We start from the raw sequence: 11828 nt of genomic DNA, 5'->3' as shown, positions 1-11828 counted from the left end.
CTAAAATCCGTCAGTGATATATAACACAGAGTAAAAAGAGCAACCACAGTATAGCTGAATATCATATTCTCCTAAGGATGTTATCATGGCTCCTCATTTTAGGCAACCTATATACCCATTTTTTTTTTTTAATCTGTAAGGTCCAACACAAGAAAGAACAGATATTCTGTTTAAATGAAAATATGATTTCCTATGCCTCACGTATCTTTCAGTTGATACAGAAAGAAAATAGTGTCAGGTTGGGAGCTTGGCACAGTGATTAAGAGCATTGGCTGTTTGTCTAGACGACCTAGGTTGGTCTCCAGCTCTCATAGGATGGCCCACAACTGCCTCTAACTTCCTGCATTTCCAAGGGTCTTGGAAATGACCTTCTGACTTCTATAGCTGATAGACATACATGGTGCGCACACACATTCATACAAAACACTTATGCTCAAAAAACAAAAATGCTAAAAATATTTTTAAAATCCTGACTGCAAAATATGCTCCGTAATGGTGACACAAAAGATGTGGGAGTAAACAAACCATCTGAGTTCAGGCCATGTCATATGAGATGGGATGCTCTGTACATGTTACAGCAAGGATAGAAAAGTACCCTGGCAATCAGAAGACAAAGAATACCATAGAGTCACATAGCCAGAGAAATCTCACGCAACAGATTTGTTGGGAGGCGAAAACCCAGAGAGGTATATGGAAAGAATATCTTCTGTTTGTATAGATCAGACACCTGTCAATTAAATTCTGCTGGCCAATAGTTTAGGCAGACTGTAGGAGGTGGGGCATACTGGAAGCAGAAAGTATTTTGGGACAGTGCTGATTGGAAGATTCACCTGAGAATATGTGACAAGACAGGCCCATGGTATCTGAGCAAAGGTAACCAGACACACAGCAGAATATGAATTAGAATAAATTGGTTAATTTTTGTTATGATCAAGTCAGAAATTAGCCTAACTATATGACTAGAGTATTTGTAAATATATTTTGAGATTGAATCTTCTTCCTGGGAGCATGGGGCTGGGAGGAAGAACCAAACTTAACTTCTACTGGGCTGGCTGCCTGTGCTCAGATGAAAACCAGCAACAAACTGAGTAGAAGACAGGGATATATCCCTGTTCTTGGGGTTTGGCACAAATCTTTGAAGATAGGGATTGGTGGGATTTCGACTTGTGTGCTTGGGCTACTCTGTAAGGATGGAGTGTGGATGGGGAAGACTGAGGCCTGCCTGGAGGGCAGTTAGAGTGTTCTCTGCGTGGAAATTGGCAGTTGGAGGTGCTCAGGGGAGGAGTTTTGCCATTCCTGTACCTCAAGGGATTTACACACATATCTGACACTGCTTGAGTGGCCAAGAACAGAAACTAGATATTCAAAATACTTAAATAATATCAATCCTACAGATCTAAAAATACATGCATAAATAAATAAATATAACAATTTAGTTGGTTCTTGTGATATTCTGATATACTCATAAATCAGTGCCTCATTTAGCCATCAGAGGAGATTTTTCATGTATCTGATGGGAACAAATACAAACAATCAGACATTATGAGATAGAGAGACAGAGATACATACAGAAAGATCAACAGACAGACACACACAGAGAAAAGAGAGAGAGAGAGAGAGAGAGAGAGAGAGAGAGAGAGAGAGAGAGAGAGAGAAGCACACCACTCCATATGAGATACTTCAATTAAATACCTCTCTTCAGAGTTCAGGAAATCCTGAAGTAGAAAAATAAGAATAAATAATATACTTTCCATAGGATAGACCAGACACAAGGAGAACAAAGCCTTCTAAGTCAACTGATCAAAACTTATTTGTACACACAGACACTGAGGCAGCAAACATAGGGTGTACTGGGGTGTGCAAACAAGTCTTCCCCAAACTTGTCTTTCGGTTTAGTATTTTTATAGGACTCCTGAATGTCTCAGTTTCTTGTGTCTTCTCTTGAGCTCTTTCCTTCCGTCTGTTTGCTAAGTCTTACTTTGTTGAGCTTTTCTAAGTTTCATTTCTGAAATTAAATATACAGATCTAGAAGAGAACCCCCTTCCTAAAATTATCTGCTGGCCTCCAAACCTTTATCCCTTTAGTGATCCATAGCAAACAAACAAACCAATAAATGCTAAGTATCTTAGATGAGAGTTAGAGAGATGCTTTTGTGATTAAGAGCATGTACTAAGGACAGAGAAAAAGGAGGGAGGTGATTGGAGAAGGGATGGAGAGAAGAAGGTTTATGGGACATATAGGGAGGGGGGATCCGGGAAAGGGGAAATCATTTGGAATGTAAACAAAGAATATAGAAAATAAAAAAAATTAAAAAAAAAAAGAGCATGTACTGCTCTTTCAGAAGACCCGACTGTAGTTTCTAGTACCTCATAAGCTGACTCACAACTATGAAAGTGGAAGGTAACATAAAGCAACATCTGAAATTGTCTTCTGACCTCCACATTCGCATGCTGTGTGCACATATTCACCCACTGTTCAGGTGACATTCCTTACTGTATATGAAGGTACATCTCTGTATTTTCAATTGTTAAATCTGTAGTGACAAAGAGCTAAGTGATGGCAGGAGTTTGATGCTGTCATTTCTGAACCATCACTGTGTTTTAGATTTTAAATTTTGCTGATCTACAGCTGCTCAAAATGTGAATGTCATTGCCTGGTGGCAATCCAATAGATATTCTGGCACTACCTTACTGCTGATTGCTAATTACAAATATCTGACAGCCAATAGAGAGGTCAAAACTACTGGGGTTGACCAGGGGACGAGACAGACAGAGGGGACAAAAGCAGATGCAGGAGTAGGAAAAGATACTGATGGAAGCAGAAGATAGGGAACAGAGCTGTAAACAGTGAGAACCAAATGGGTAGGTAGATTGTTGTACAACTTGAAGTAAGTTTAAATGAGCTATCCCATCAAAATGCCTACAGCTTTGACCTATACAGAAATCTATGTTTTATTTATGCTGTAAGCTGCTCTGTGAAAAGCCCTGTTTTCACCTATGCTCACAACAATACACACCTGCAAAACAGTATGTGATGCAGCTTCTTGGGTGTATGGATGATTAAACTGATAGACAATTTCATGGTTTCCTACATAGAGGAATCCAGAGAAGCTTCCATCCCTCTTCCAAACACAATTGACCTTCCTGCCTGACAAGTGTAGCCCAGCCTTCCCACATCTCTTTCTTGCTCAAATACCCTTTGAGCCTTAGTAACAGGCTCTCAGGGCAGCAATAGAACCCCTGAGAACATAGTCTTTGATTTATTCCTTGTGCTGTATGCATAGAGGCAGAGAAGGCCCACACAGAATTAAGTACACATGTATGAATGCTCACATCTACAAGCATAATCTCTCACTCATGGAGACCCTCATCTCTGTACATACTCATGTATCACATACAATTGGAGAAACCTCCCGTGACAGAGAGGCACATGTAGACACACATACTGCAAAATGGTTGTTTACAATTGTATAGCCATTTTCTCTACTGTACTCTTGAGAAACTGCCCTGAGTCACCATGAAACCAGACTTGTGTGTTAGTTCATGATAAATAACTGTGGCATCCACTGCTTCCTCCTTTTCCTGGACTTCAAACAAAATGTGTGGGACCCTAACAGCTGTCCAATCATGTTCTCTCTTTCAGATATCTCTGGATAAAATCTGTTAGGGTCCTGGAATGCCAACTGCAGGACCAGTGTGTTGACCAGTCTTTCAGCCTGGTACGTCTATCTAGAAAGCCATGTCACAGATGGAGATAGATGCATAGTGCTCTCACAATGCAGAGGGGAGAGGCACTCAACAGTAAGTGACAGGCATGCCACTTCCCTCATTCAGCGTAGAATCTCTGTCTCCTCAGGTGGCTCCAATCAGTCTGTGGAAAACTTCATCCCGCTGCTCCCTCTGAATCTTTCTTGACCATTTAAAGGTAAGTCGCCTAAGAGATCACAGCAACAGAGCTTGTGAGCAATGAGTCTTTCTTGTCACCTGTGCCTTTGTGTAACTATTTAGTATCTTTTAGCTTATGGCAGCTATATTGGTGATTTGTGGAGTTTGGTTCTCCAGAACTTGAGCATGCTATATCAGTAACTCTGGCCTAAATAGAACATCAACATCACTGTCACTCAAAGCTCACTGAAGCTGAGGCAAGAAAACATGTGGCCAGCCTGCCTTATATGGATATCCTACCTCAAAAATGCATGATTGTCATTCAGACAGGTCACTGTACCTGACACCTCATAGACTACAAATGCCTCTTACTATGCTAACAGGAAAATATCAGCAGCAAGGAGGATAAACTGCTCTTTAAGTGTGTTAATGAAATCACCTGAGAGGTTCTTTGCTTGTTGATGGAGAATCACCAACATATCAGCACAGCCCTTCTCTCCTCTCTAGAATTGGCTTTACTTGCGATCAGGTCTAACTATGTAATCCAAACTGGCTAGATGTCTTGGTGTACTTCTCTCTCTATCCCAAGAAGCAGGACTTGAGATGTAAGGCAGAATAGCCATACTTTTTGTCTTCTGGGTGACTTATCTGATTACCTTGAACCTTAGTGAAAAAGAAAGGAAAGATATTAGCAACTTTCTACCTAAACTATCATGAAGTTCAGAACATTTGTTCCTTCTTCATTGCTGAATTTCCGCATCCCATGTTCCTTCAGGCACTGTTTAAATTTGGCATTTAACTCAGCCCAAAACATATATACGTAGTTTATCCCAGTCACACTAAACTCCTAGAGCAACTCCTGAGGGGCCTATGCTCAGGACGCTAAACAATTGGAAAATTGGCAAGATTTTCTATCTTTTATTATCTCCAACAGGTCCTCAACTTGTAGCCACAAGGTCTCCTCAGAAAACACATTCAGAGTCTACAACATAAATACTATTATTCTTTCTCTGATTCAAATCAAGGAGATCTAATGGCTAAGTAGGAAGTCCATACACACATGGCTAAAATATTCCATATTCTCCATCTCTTGCTGTCTTGGGGTTTTCGGGGACTTTAAGCTTCCCCTAGAACTCCACACTCTCTACTTCCCCATGGGTTCTCTGCCTGATCCCCCACCCCACCTCCCCTTCAGTACTTGCATCAAGACTGAGGAGACCCAGGCAGGCTCATGAGCCGGTACACAGTTACAGAGTTCTATGTTCATGGATTTCTATTTTTTTCAGAAGACTTTGTGCATGTGAATTTTTGGTCGATATGTAGGTATATGAATTCATTATTAGAGCCAAGGACACCCAAGGAAATTAGAAATTGAGTAGAGAACTTATGTGCAAACATATAGGTGCTGAGATCAAATAAGTTCCGATTGAATGAGATGTTTTTTTCAGTACTGAGCCATGTCTGGATCCTCACCCACTGTCCATAAATTAATTTCTACTCTATAGAGCATTGGAGATCAGAATGCTTTTTGTCCTCCTCATGTTTTGATCTAGGAACATTTACAAGTGATGACCTGGCCCCTCAGCCTAGTCCTGTACTTATAGTACCACCTCACTTACAACTCTGCACTGGCCAGCAGCAAGTCGGTCTGGGATTGGGTTGTGTCTTTGTGTACAGGGCCAGCTGTGATATGAAAAGACCTAATCTGTGTCTTCACTTAGACCAACAAGCAAGGAGAGGTGAGAATAATAGGGAAGGATCTAATAGGAGAAGTGAAGAAAAAGTGTGTGTCTGGGACAGATGTGGAATGGAATGTAAGCATTGCAACAAGGACACTTAGAGATTCACTTTCTATACTCATCTAGGCACAGACATGTAAAGGGCCAGTGGTAAGAAAACCTTGTGGGGAGGCCCGGGCCCCACCCTGGCCAGAAGCAGCCTGTGCAGCAGTAGCTCCTGCTAGCAGAGCGGATCTGCAGGGAGGGCGAGAGTGAAGCAGGAAGCGGACCTTGTGCTGCCTTCCAAGCTCCTTTCAAGCTCCCTTTGAGTTCAGGGACGAGGATAGTGACCACTGGGCCCTCGGACTGGCCCGAGCTCGAGGCGCCGGGCTCAGAAAGGTGGCGCTGCATGCCCGGGCGCTCTAAGGCTTTAAGTTCAAGAACCCCTTTGAGATCTCACTGCAGGAGCAGGTGTTGAGCTTGTGCAGTGATCAGGAAGTGTAGGGCTGGCTCGAAGGGATCAGCAGCCATGGCCACCGCGGTCTCTTCCCGACCTCCTCTGTACAGGTGATCTGCACGACCAAGCCTGGCCCACCGGCAGACGCTGGCCAGGGAGCTCTGCCCGCTCCGCCAACGCGCCGCCCGGCCGGCTTTGAGCCTCTGCCGCCGCGCTGCTCACCGCCTTCCAGCTGCTGACAGCTGGCAATGCCAGCTTCCTTCCAGCAGGGGCGCCCTACAGCCGTCGCCCCAGCAGCTCCTCCATGGTCACCAGGCCCGCCTAGGCAGAGACGATGACTTGGAGGACGAGTGGGACGACAGCTCCACAGGCGCGCTGGGCAGTGGCGCGTACCCAGACCTTGCAGGCTCGGCAGCAGCAGGCGGCAGCGCAGCCAGCGGGCACCTCTGTCCACAGGCTGGGACCTGTCGCTGGGCTCACGCAGCGTCTCGGCGCCCTCGCCTCAGCAAGTGTCTGGAGCCAAGAGCTCCGCCTTGGTGAGCCTCAACCTTAATTGCTACTCCACCTCTGTCAGGTCGGGCTGGGAGGCCTTGGTGCTGAGACAGGCGTCAGGCTTCGTGAAGGATGGGGACAAGCTGTGTGCATGGTGCTGGGTCCCTACGGCCCGAGTGGCAGGAGAACCCCTACCCTTTCCAGTGCACCATCTACGACCCCACCGAGCAGACCAAGTTCAAGGGCTGAAGAGTTGCATCTCTTACAAGCTGGTGTCCACGCATACCCAGGTGCCCGTGCACAGGTGCTATCAGCCCTTGGACTGGCTGTGTGCTTGCCTGGCAGAGAAATTTCCCGTCATCTCGGTGCCCCATCTGCCTGAGAAGCAGGCCACCAGGCGCTTCGAGGAGGACTTCATCTCCAAGCGCAGGAAGGGTCTGATCTGCTGGATGAACCACATGGCCAGCCACCCTGTGCTGGCGCAGTACCATGTCTTCCAGCATTTCCTGAGCAGTCCCAGCAGCACTGATGAGAAGACCTGGAAACAGGGTAAGCAGAAGGCTGAGAGGGATGAGATGGTGGCTCCAACTTCTTCCTCACTCTGAGCACACCACCTGCCGCAGCCCTGGACCTGCAGGAGGTGGAGAGCAAGAAAGACTGCTTCAAATCCTTCCCCAAGATGGATGACAGCGCGCTGCAGCTCAACCACACTGCCAACGAGTTCGCACGCGCAAGCAGGTGACTGGCTTCAAGAAGGAGCATCAGAAGGTGGGCCAGTCCTTCCTGGGCCGCAGCTAAGCCTTTAAGCTGCATCAGCAGGCCTTGTCCGCGGGTCTGAACCAGGCCATTGCTTTCCCTGGAGACGCCTATGACGCCATCAGAGAACTCTTTGCTGAGCAGCCCAGGCAAGCCATGGACCTGGTCATGGACTGTTAGCACTGTATCAGGGGCACCTGGCCAACTTCCCAGACATCATCCATGTTCAGAAAGGAGCTCTTACCAAAGGAAAGGAGAGTTGGCTACACGGGGAAGAAGGGAAGATGGAGGTCATAAAGCTGATGCCATTCCAGACCGCTGTAACACTGTCTCCTTCACCACATTGGCCGAGATTCATCACTTCCATCAAATTAGAGTAAGAGACTTTAAATCACAGATGCAGCATTTTTTACAACAACAAATAATATTTTCCCAAAAAGTGACCAAGAAGTGGGAAATCCATTTTGTGGAGGAATAAATACATAATGATTCCTGATATGGTTAGTCTATTATGAGATTCAAATTAGATATAAAAATACCTTTTCTGTGGAGCCTGGAAGTGAGAATCTTTCAATAGAATTTAAATTTTATTTTGCCTTCTTCCTATTAAACATCAAATTGGTGACTAAAGTTGGTAGACAAACTACTGCGGTCTGAGGCTCATTTAGTAGTCAGACTGATGGACAATTGTGATGTCAATTATCTAAGGCTCATGTCATTTGACACACTGACACATTCATTGCCTTTCCTTATTCTTAGTGGCTTCAAAAATATTTTTTTTGTAATTGTTTGAAAAATTGTAAGGAATAACATATTTTCACAAACAGACAGATAGATAGATAGATAGATAACCACAATAATATATGTGCAACAATATGAGAACTATTTGTGTAAAATATTAGGATATATATACATCTCCAAAGGTACTCAGTTTCTAGTTTTTTAAACCTATTCAAAGTGAATGTGAAAAGGACAGCATGTAGACTTCATCAGCACTGTGAACCTTAGAGTCTAATAAATGCAAAAATCACAGGAATCTTTGAAGCCTATAGAAGAAGACACGCACTTATTAGGATTCAATAAAGTTTATGTAGCTAATTTATGTTGAGGTCAAGGGAATAACCAGGTTTTCCTAAAAATTAAATATAATTAGTTCTCAGGGAGTCCATATATTCTAAAATCCCAAGATTTGCCCAGCTCAAGATAGATTACATATGGATTCCTGGTGGTTAGAATCAAACAAACAAAAAGATCAAAACCAAAATTAGTATTTATAAAAAATTAATAAAAATTAATCTTGTTCAAAGATTAGAGTCATTTCCCTTGCCTACAGGAAAAGAAAATGGAACTCCATTGACTAGTGACTCCTATCCAGATTGTTAATAGCCACACTAACTCTTACTTTTACCTGAAGAGGAAGTAAAAGTAATTGTTATTCATTTTCCTTAGATTTCCATTCCTTCCAAAACATCTCCATCAGCTTATGCACTGAGATAACTCCCAAAATGTTATAGAAGCACCCTTTGCTTTATGAAGGAAGTGTTTCTCTCACTCCCCCAGGTATGTCCAATATTCTACCTTGATATTGTCTCTTCTCTCTTTTTTCTTCTTTTTTTCTGATGTATTTTTATTTTATTCGATATATTTTTTATTTACATTTCAAATGATTTCCCCTTTTCTGGCCCCCCACTCCCCGAAAGTCCCGTAAGCCCCCTTCTCTCCCACTGTCCTCCGACCCTCCCCTTCCCACTTCCCCGATCTGGTTTTGCCGAATACTGCTTCACTGAGTCTTTCCAGAACAAGGGGCCACTCCTCCATTCTTCTTGTACCTCATTTGATGTGTGTTTTATGTTTTGGGTATTCCAGTTTTCCAGGCTAATATCCACTTTTTAATGAGTGCATACCATGATTGATCTTTTGAGACTGGGTTACCTCACTTAGTATGATGTTCTCCAGCTCCATTCATTTGTCTAAGAATTTCATGAATTCATTGTTTCTAATGGCTGAATAGTACTCCATTGTGTATATACCACATTTTTTGCATCCATTCTTCTGTTGAGGGATACCTGGGTTCTTTCCAGCTTCTGGCTATTATAAATAGGGCTGCTATGAACATAGTGGAGCATATATCCTTATTACATGCTTTGGAATCCTCTGGGTATATGCCCAGGAGTGGTATAGCAGGATCTTTCGGAAGTGACATGCCCAGTTTTCTGAGGAACCACCAGACTGATTTCCAGAGTGGTTGGACCAATTTGCAACCCCACCAGCAGTGGAGGAGTGTTCCTCTTTCTCCACATCCTCTCCAACATCTGCTGTCTCCTGAGTTTTTAATCTTAGCCATTCTGACTGGTGTAAGGTGAAATCTCAGGGTTGTTTTGATTTGCATTTCCCTGATGACTAATGAAGTTGAGCATTTTTTAAGATGTTTCTCAGCGATCCGAAGTTCTTCAGGTGAGAATTCTTTGTTTAACTCTGTACCCCATTTTTAATAGGGTTATTTGGTTTTCTGGGGTATAACTTCTTGAGTTCTTTGTATATATTGCATATTAGACCTCTATCTGATGTAGGGTTGGTGAAGATCTTTTCCCAATTTGTTGGTTGCCGATTTGTCCTTTTGATGGTGTCCTTTGCTTTACAGAAACTTTGTAATTTTATGAGGTCCCATTTGTCAATTCTTGCTTTTAGAGCATTCGCTATTGGTGTTCTGTTCAGAAACTTTCTCCCTGTACCAATGTCCTCAAGGGTCTTCCCCAGTTTCTTTTCTATTAGCTTCAGAGTGTCTGGCTTTATGTAGAGGTCCTTGATCCATTTGGATTTGAGCTTAGTACAAGGAGACAAGGATGGATCAATTCGCATTCTTCTGCATGCTGACCTCCAGTTGAACCAGCACCATTTGTTGAAAAGGCTATCTTTTTTCCATTGGATGTTTTCAGCCTCTTTGTCGAGGATCAAGTGGTCATAGGTGTGTGGGTTCATTTCTGGATCTTCAATCCTGTTCCATTGATCCTCCTGCCTGTCACTGTACCAATACCATGCAGTTTTTAACACTATTGCTCTGTAGTATTGCTTGAGTTCAGGGATACTGATTCCCCCAGACTTTCTTTTGTTGCTGAGAATAGTTTTAACTATCCTGGGTTTTTTGTTGTTCCAGATGTAATTCAATATATTTTTTATTTACATTTCAAATAATTTCAGCTTTTCTGGCTCCCCACTCCCTGAAAGTCCCATAAGCCTTCCTCCCTCCCCCTATTGCCCCATCCACCCCTTCCCACTTCCCTGTTCTGGTATTCCCTTTTACTGCTGCACTGAGTCTTTCCAGAGCCAGGGACTACTCCTCCATTCTTCTGGACATCATTTAATATGTGAATTATGTTTTGGGTATTCCAAGTTTCTAGGCTAATATCAACTTACCAGTGAGTGCATACCATGATCAATCTTTTGAGACTGGGTTGCCTCACTTAGTATGATGTTCTACAGCTCCATCCATTTGTCTACGAATTTCATAAATTCATTGTTTCTAATGGCTGAATAGTACTCCACTGTGTAAATATACCACATTTTTTGTATCCATTTCTCCGTTGAGGGACACCTGGTTTCTTTCCAGCTTCTGGCTATTACAAACAGGGCTGCTATGAACATAGTGGAGCATGTGTGCTTATTGGATGCTGGGGTATCCTCTGGGTATATGTCCAGGAGTGGTATAGCAGAGTCCTCCGGAGGTGTCATGCCCAGATTTCTGAGGAACCACCAGATTGATTTCCAAAGTGTTTGTACCATCTTGCAATCCCACCAGCAGTGGAGGGGTGTCCCTCTTCCTCCACTTCCTTGCCAACACATGCTGTCTCCTGAGTTTTTAACCTTAGCCAATCTGACTGGTGTGAGGTGAAATCTCAGGGTTCTTTTGATTTGCATTTCCCTAATGATTAATGATGTTGAACATTTCTTAAGGTGCTTCTCAGTCATCTGAAGTTCTTCATATGAAAATTCTTTGTTTAGCTCTGTACCCCACTTTTTAATTAGGGTAATTTGGTTCTCTGGGTTCTACCTTCTTGAGTTCTTTGTATATATTAGGTATTGGCCCTCTGTAGGATTTAGGGTTGGTGAAGATCCTTTCCCAATCTGTTGGTTGACATTTTTGTCCTTTTGACAGTGTCCTTTGCCTTACAGAAACTTTGTAATTTTATGAGGTCCCATTTGTCAATAGCATAAGCTAATGGTGTTCTGTTGAGGAACATTTTCCCTGTGCCCATGTCCTCAATGATCTTCCCCAGTTTCTTTTCTATTAGTTTCAGCATGTCAGGTTTTATGTGGAGACCCTTGATCCACTTGGAGTTGAGCTTAGTATAAGTATATAAGAATGGATCAATTCACATTCTTCTGCATGCTTACCTCCAATTGAACTAGCACCATTTGTTGAAAAGGCTATCTTTTTCCATTGGATGTTTTCAGCTCCTTTGTGGAAGATCAAGTGACCATAGGTGTGAGGGTTCATTTCTGGGTCTGTATTTCTTGAAGGGA

General features: G+C 43.2%; 1 pseudogene; it reads left to right on the top strand.

The window, feature by feature from the left end:
• The first annotated feature begins 856 nt into the window (after nucleotides 1-856).
• Nucleotides 857-7785, top strand: LOC127671467 (sorting nexin-18-like; annotated as a pseudogene).
• Nucleotides 7786-11828: the final 4043 nt, after the last annotated feature.

Source organism: Apodemus sylvaticus, chromosome 1 (genome assembly GCF_947179515.1).
Source record: "Apodemus sylvaticus chromosome 1, mApoSyl1.1, whole genome shotgun sequence".
Lineage (NCBI taxonomy): Eukaryota > Metazoa > Chordata > Mammalia > Rodentia > Muridae > Apodemus > Apodemus sylvaticus.
This window is presented reverse-complemented; position numbering and strand designations above follow the sequence as displayed.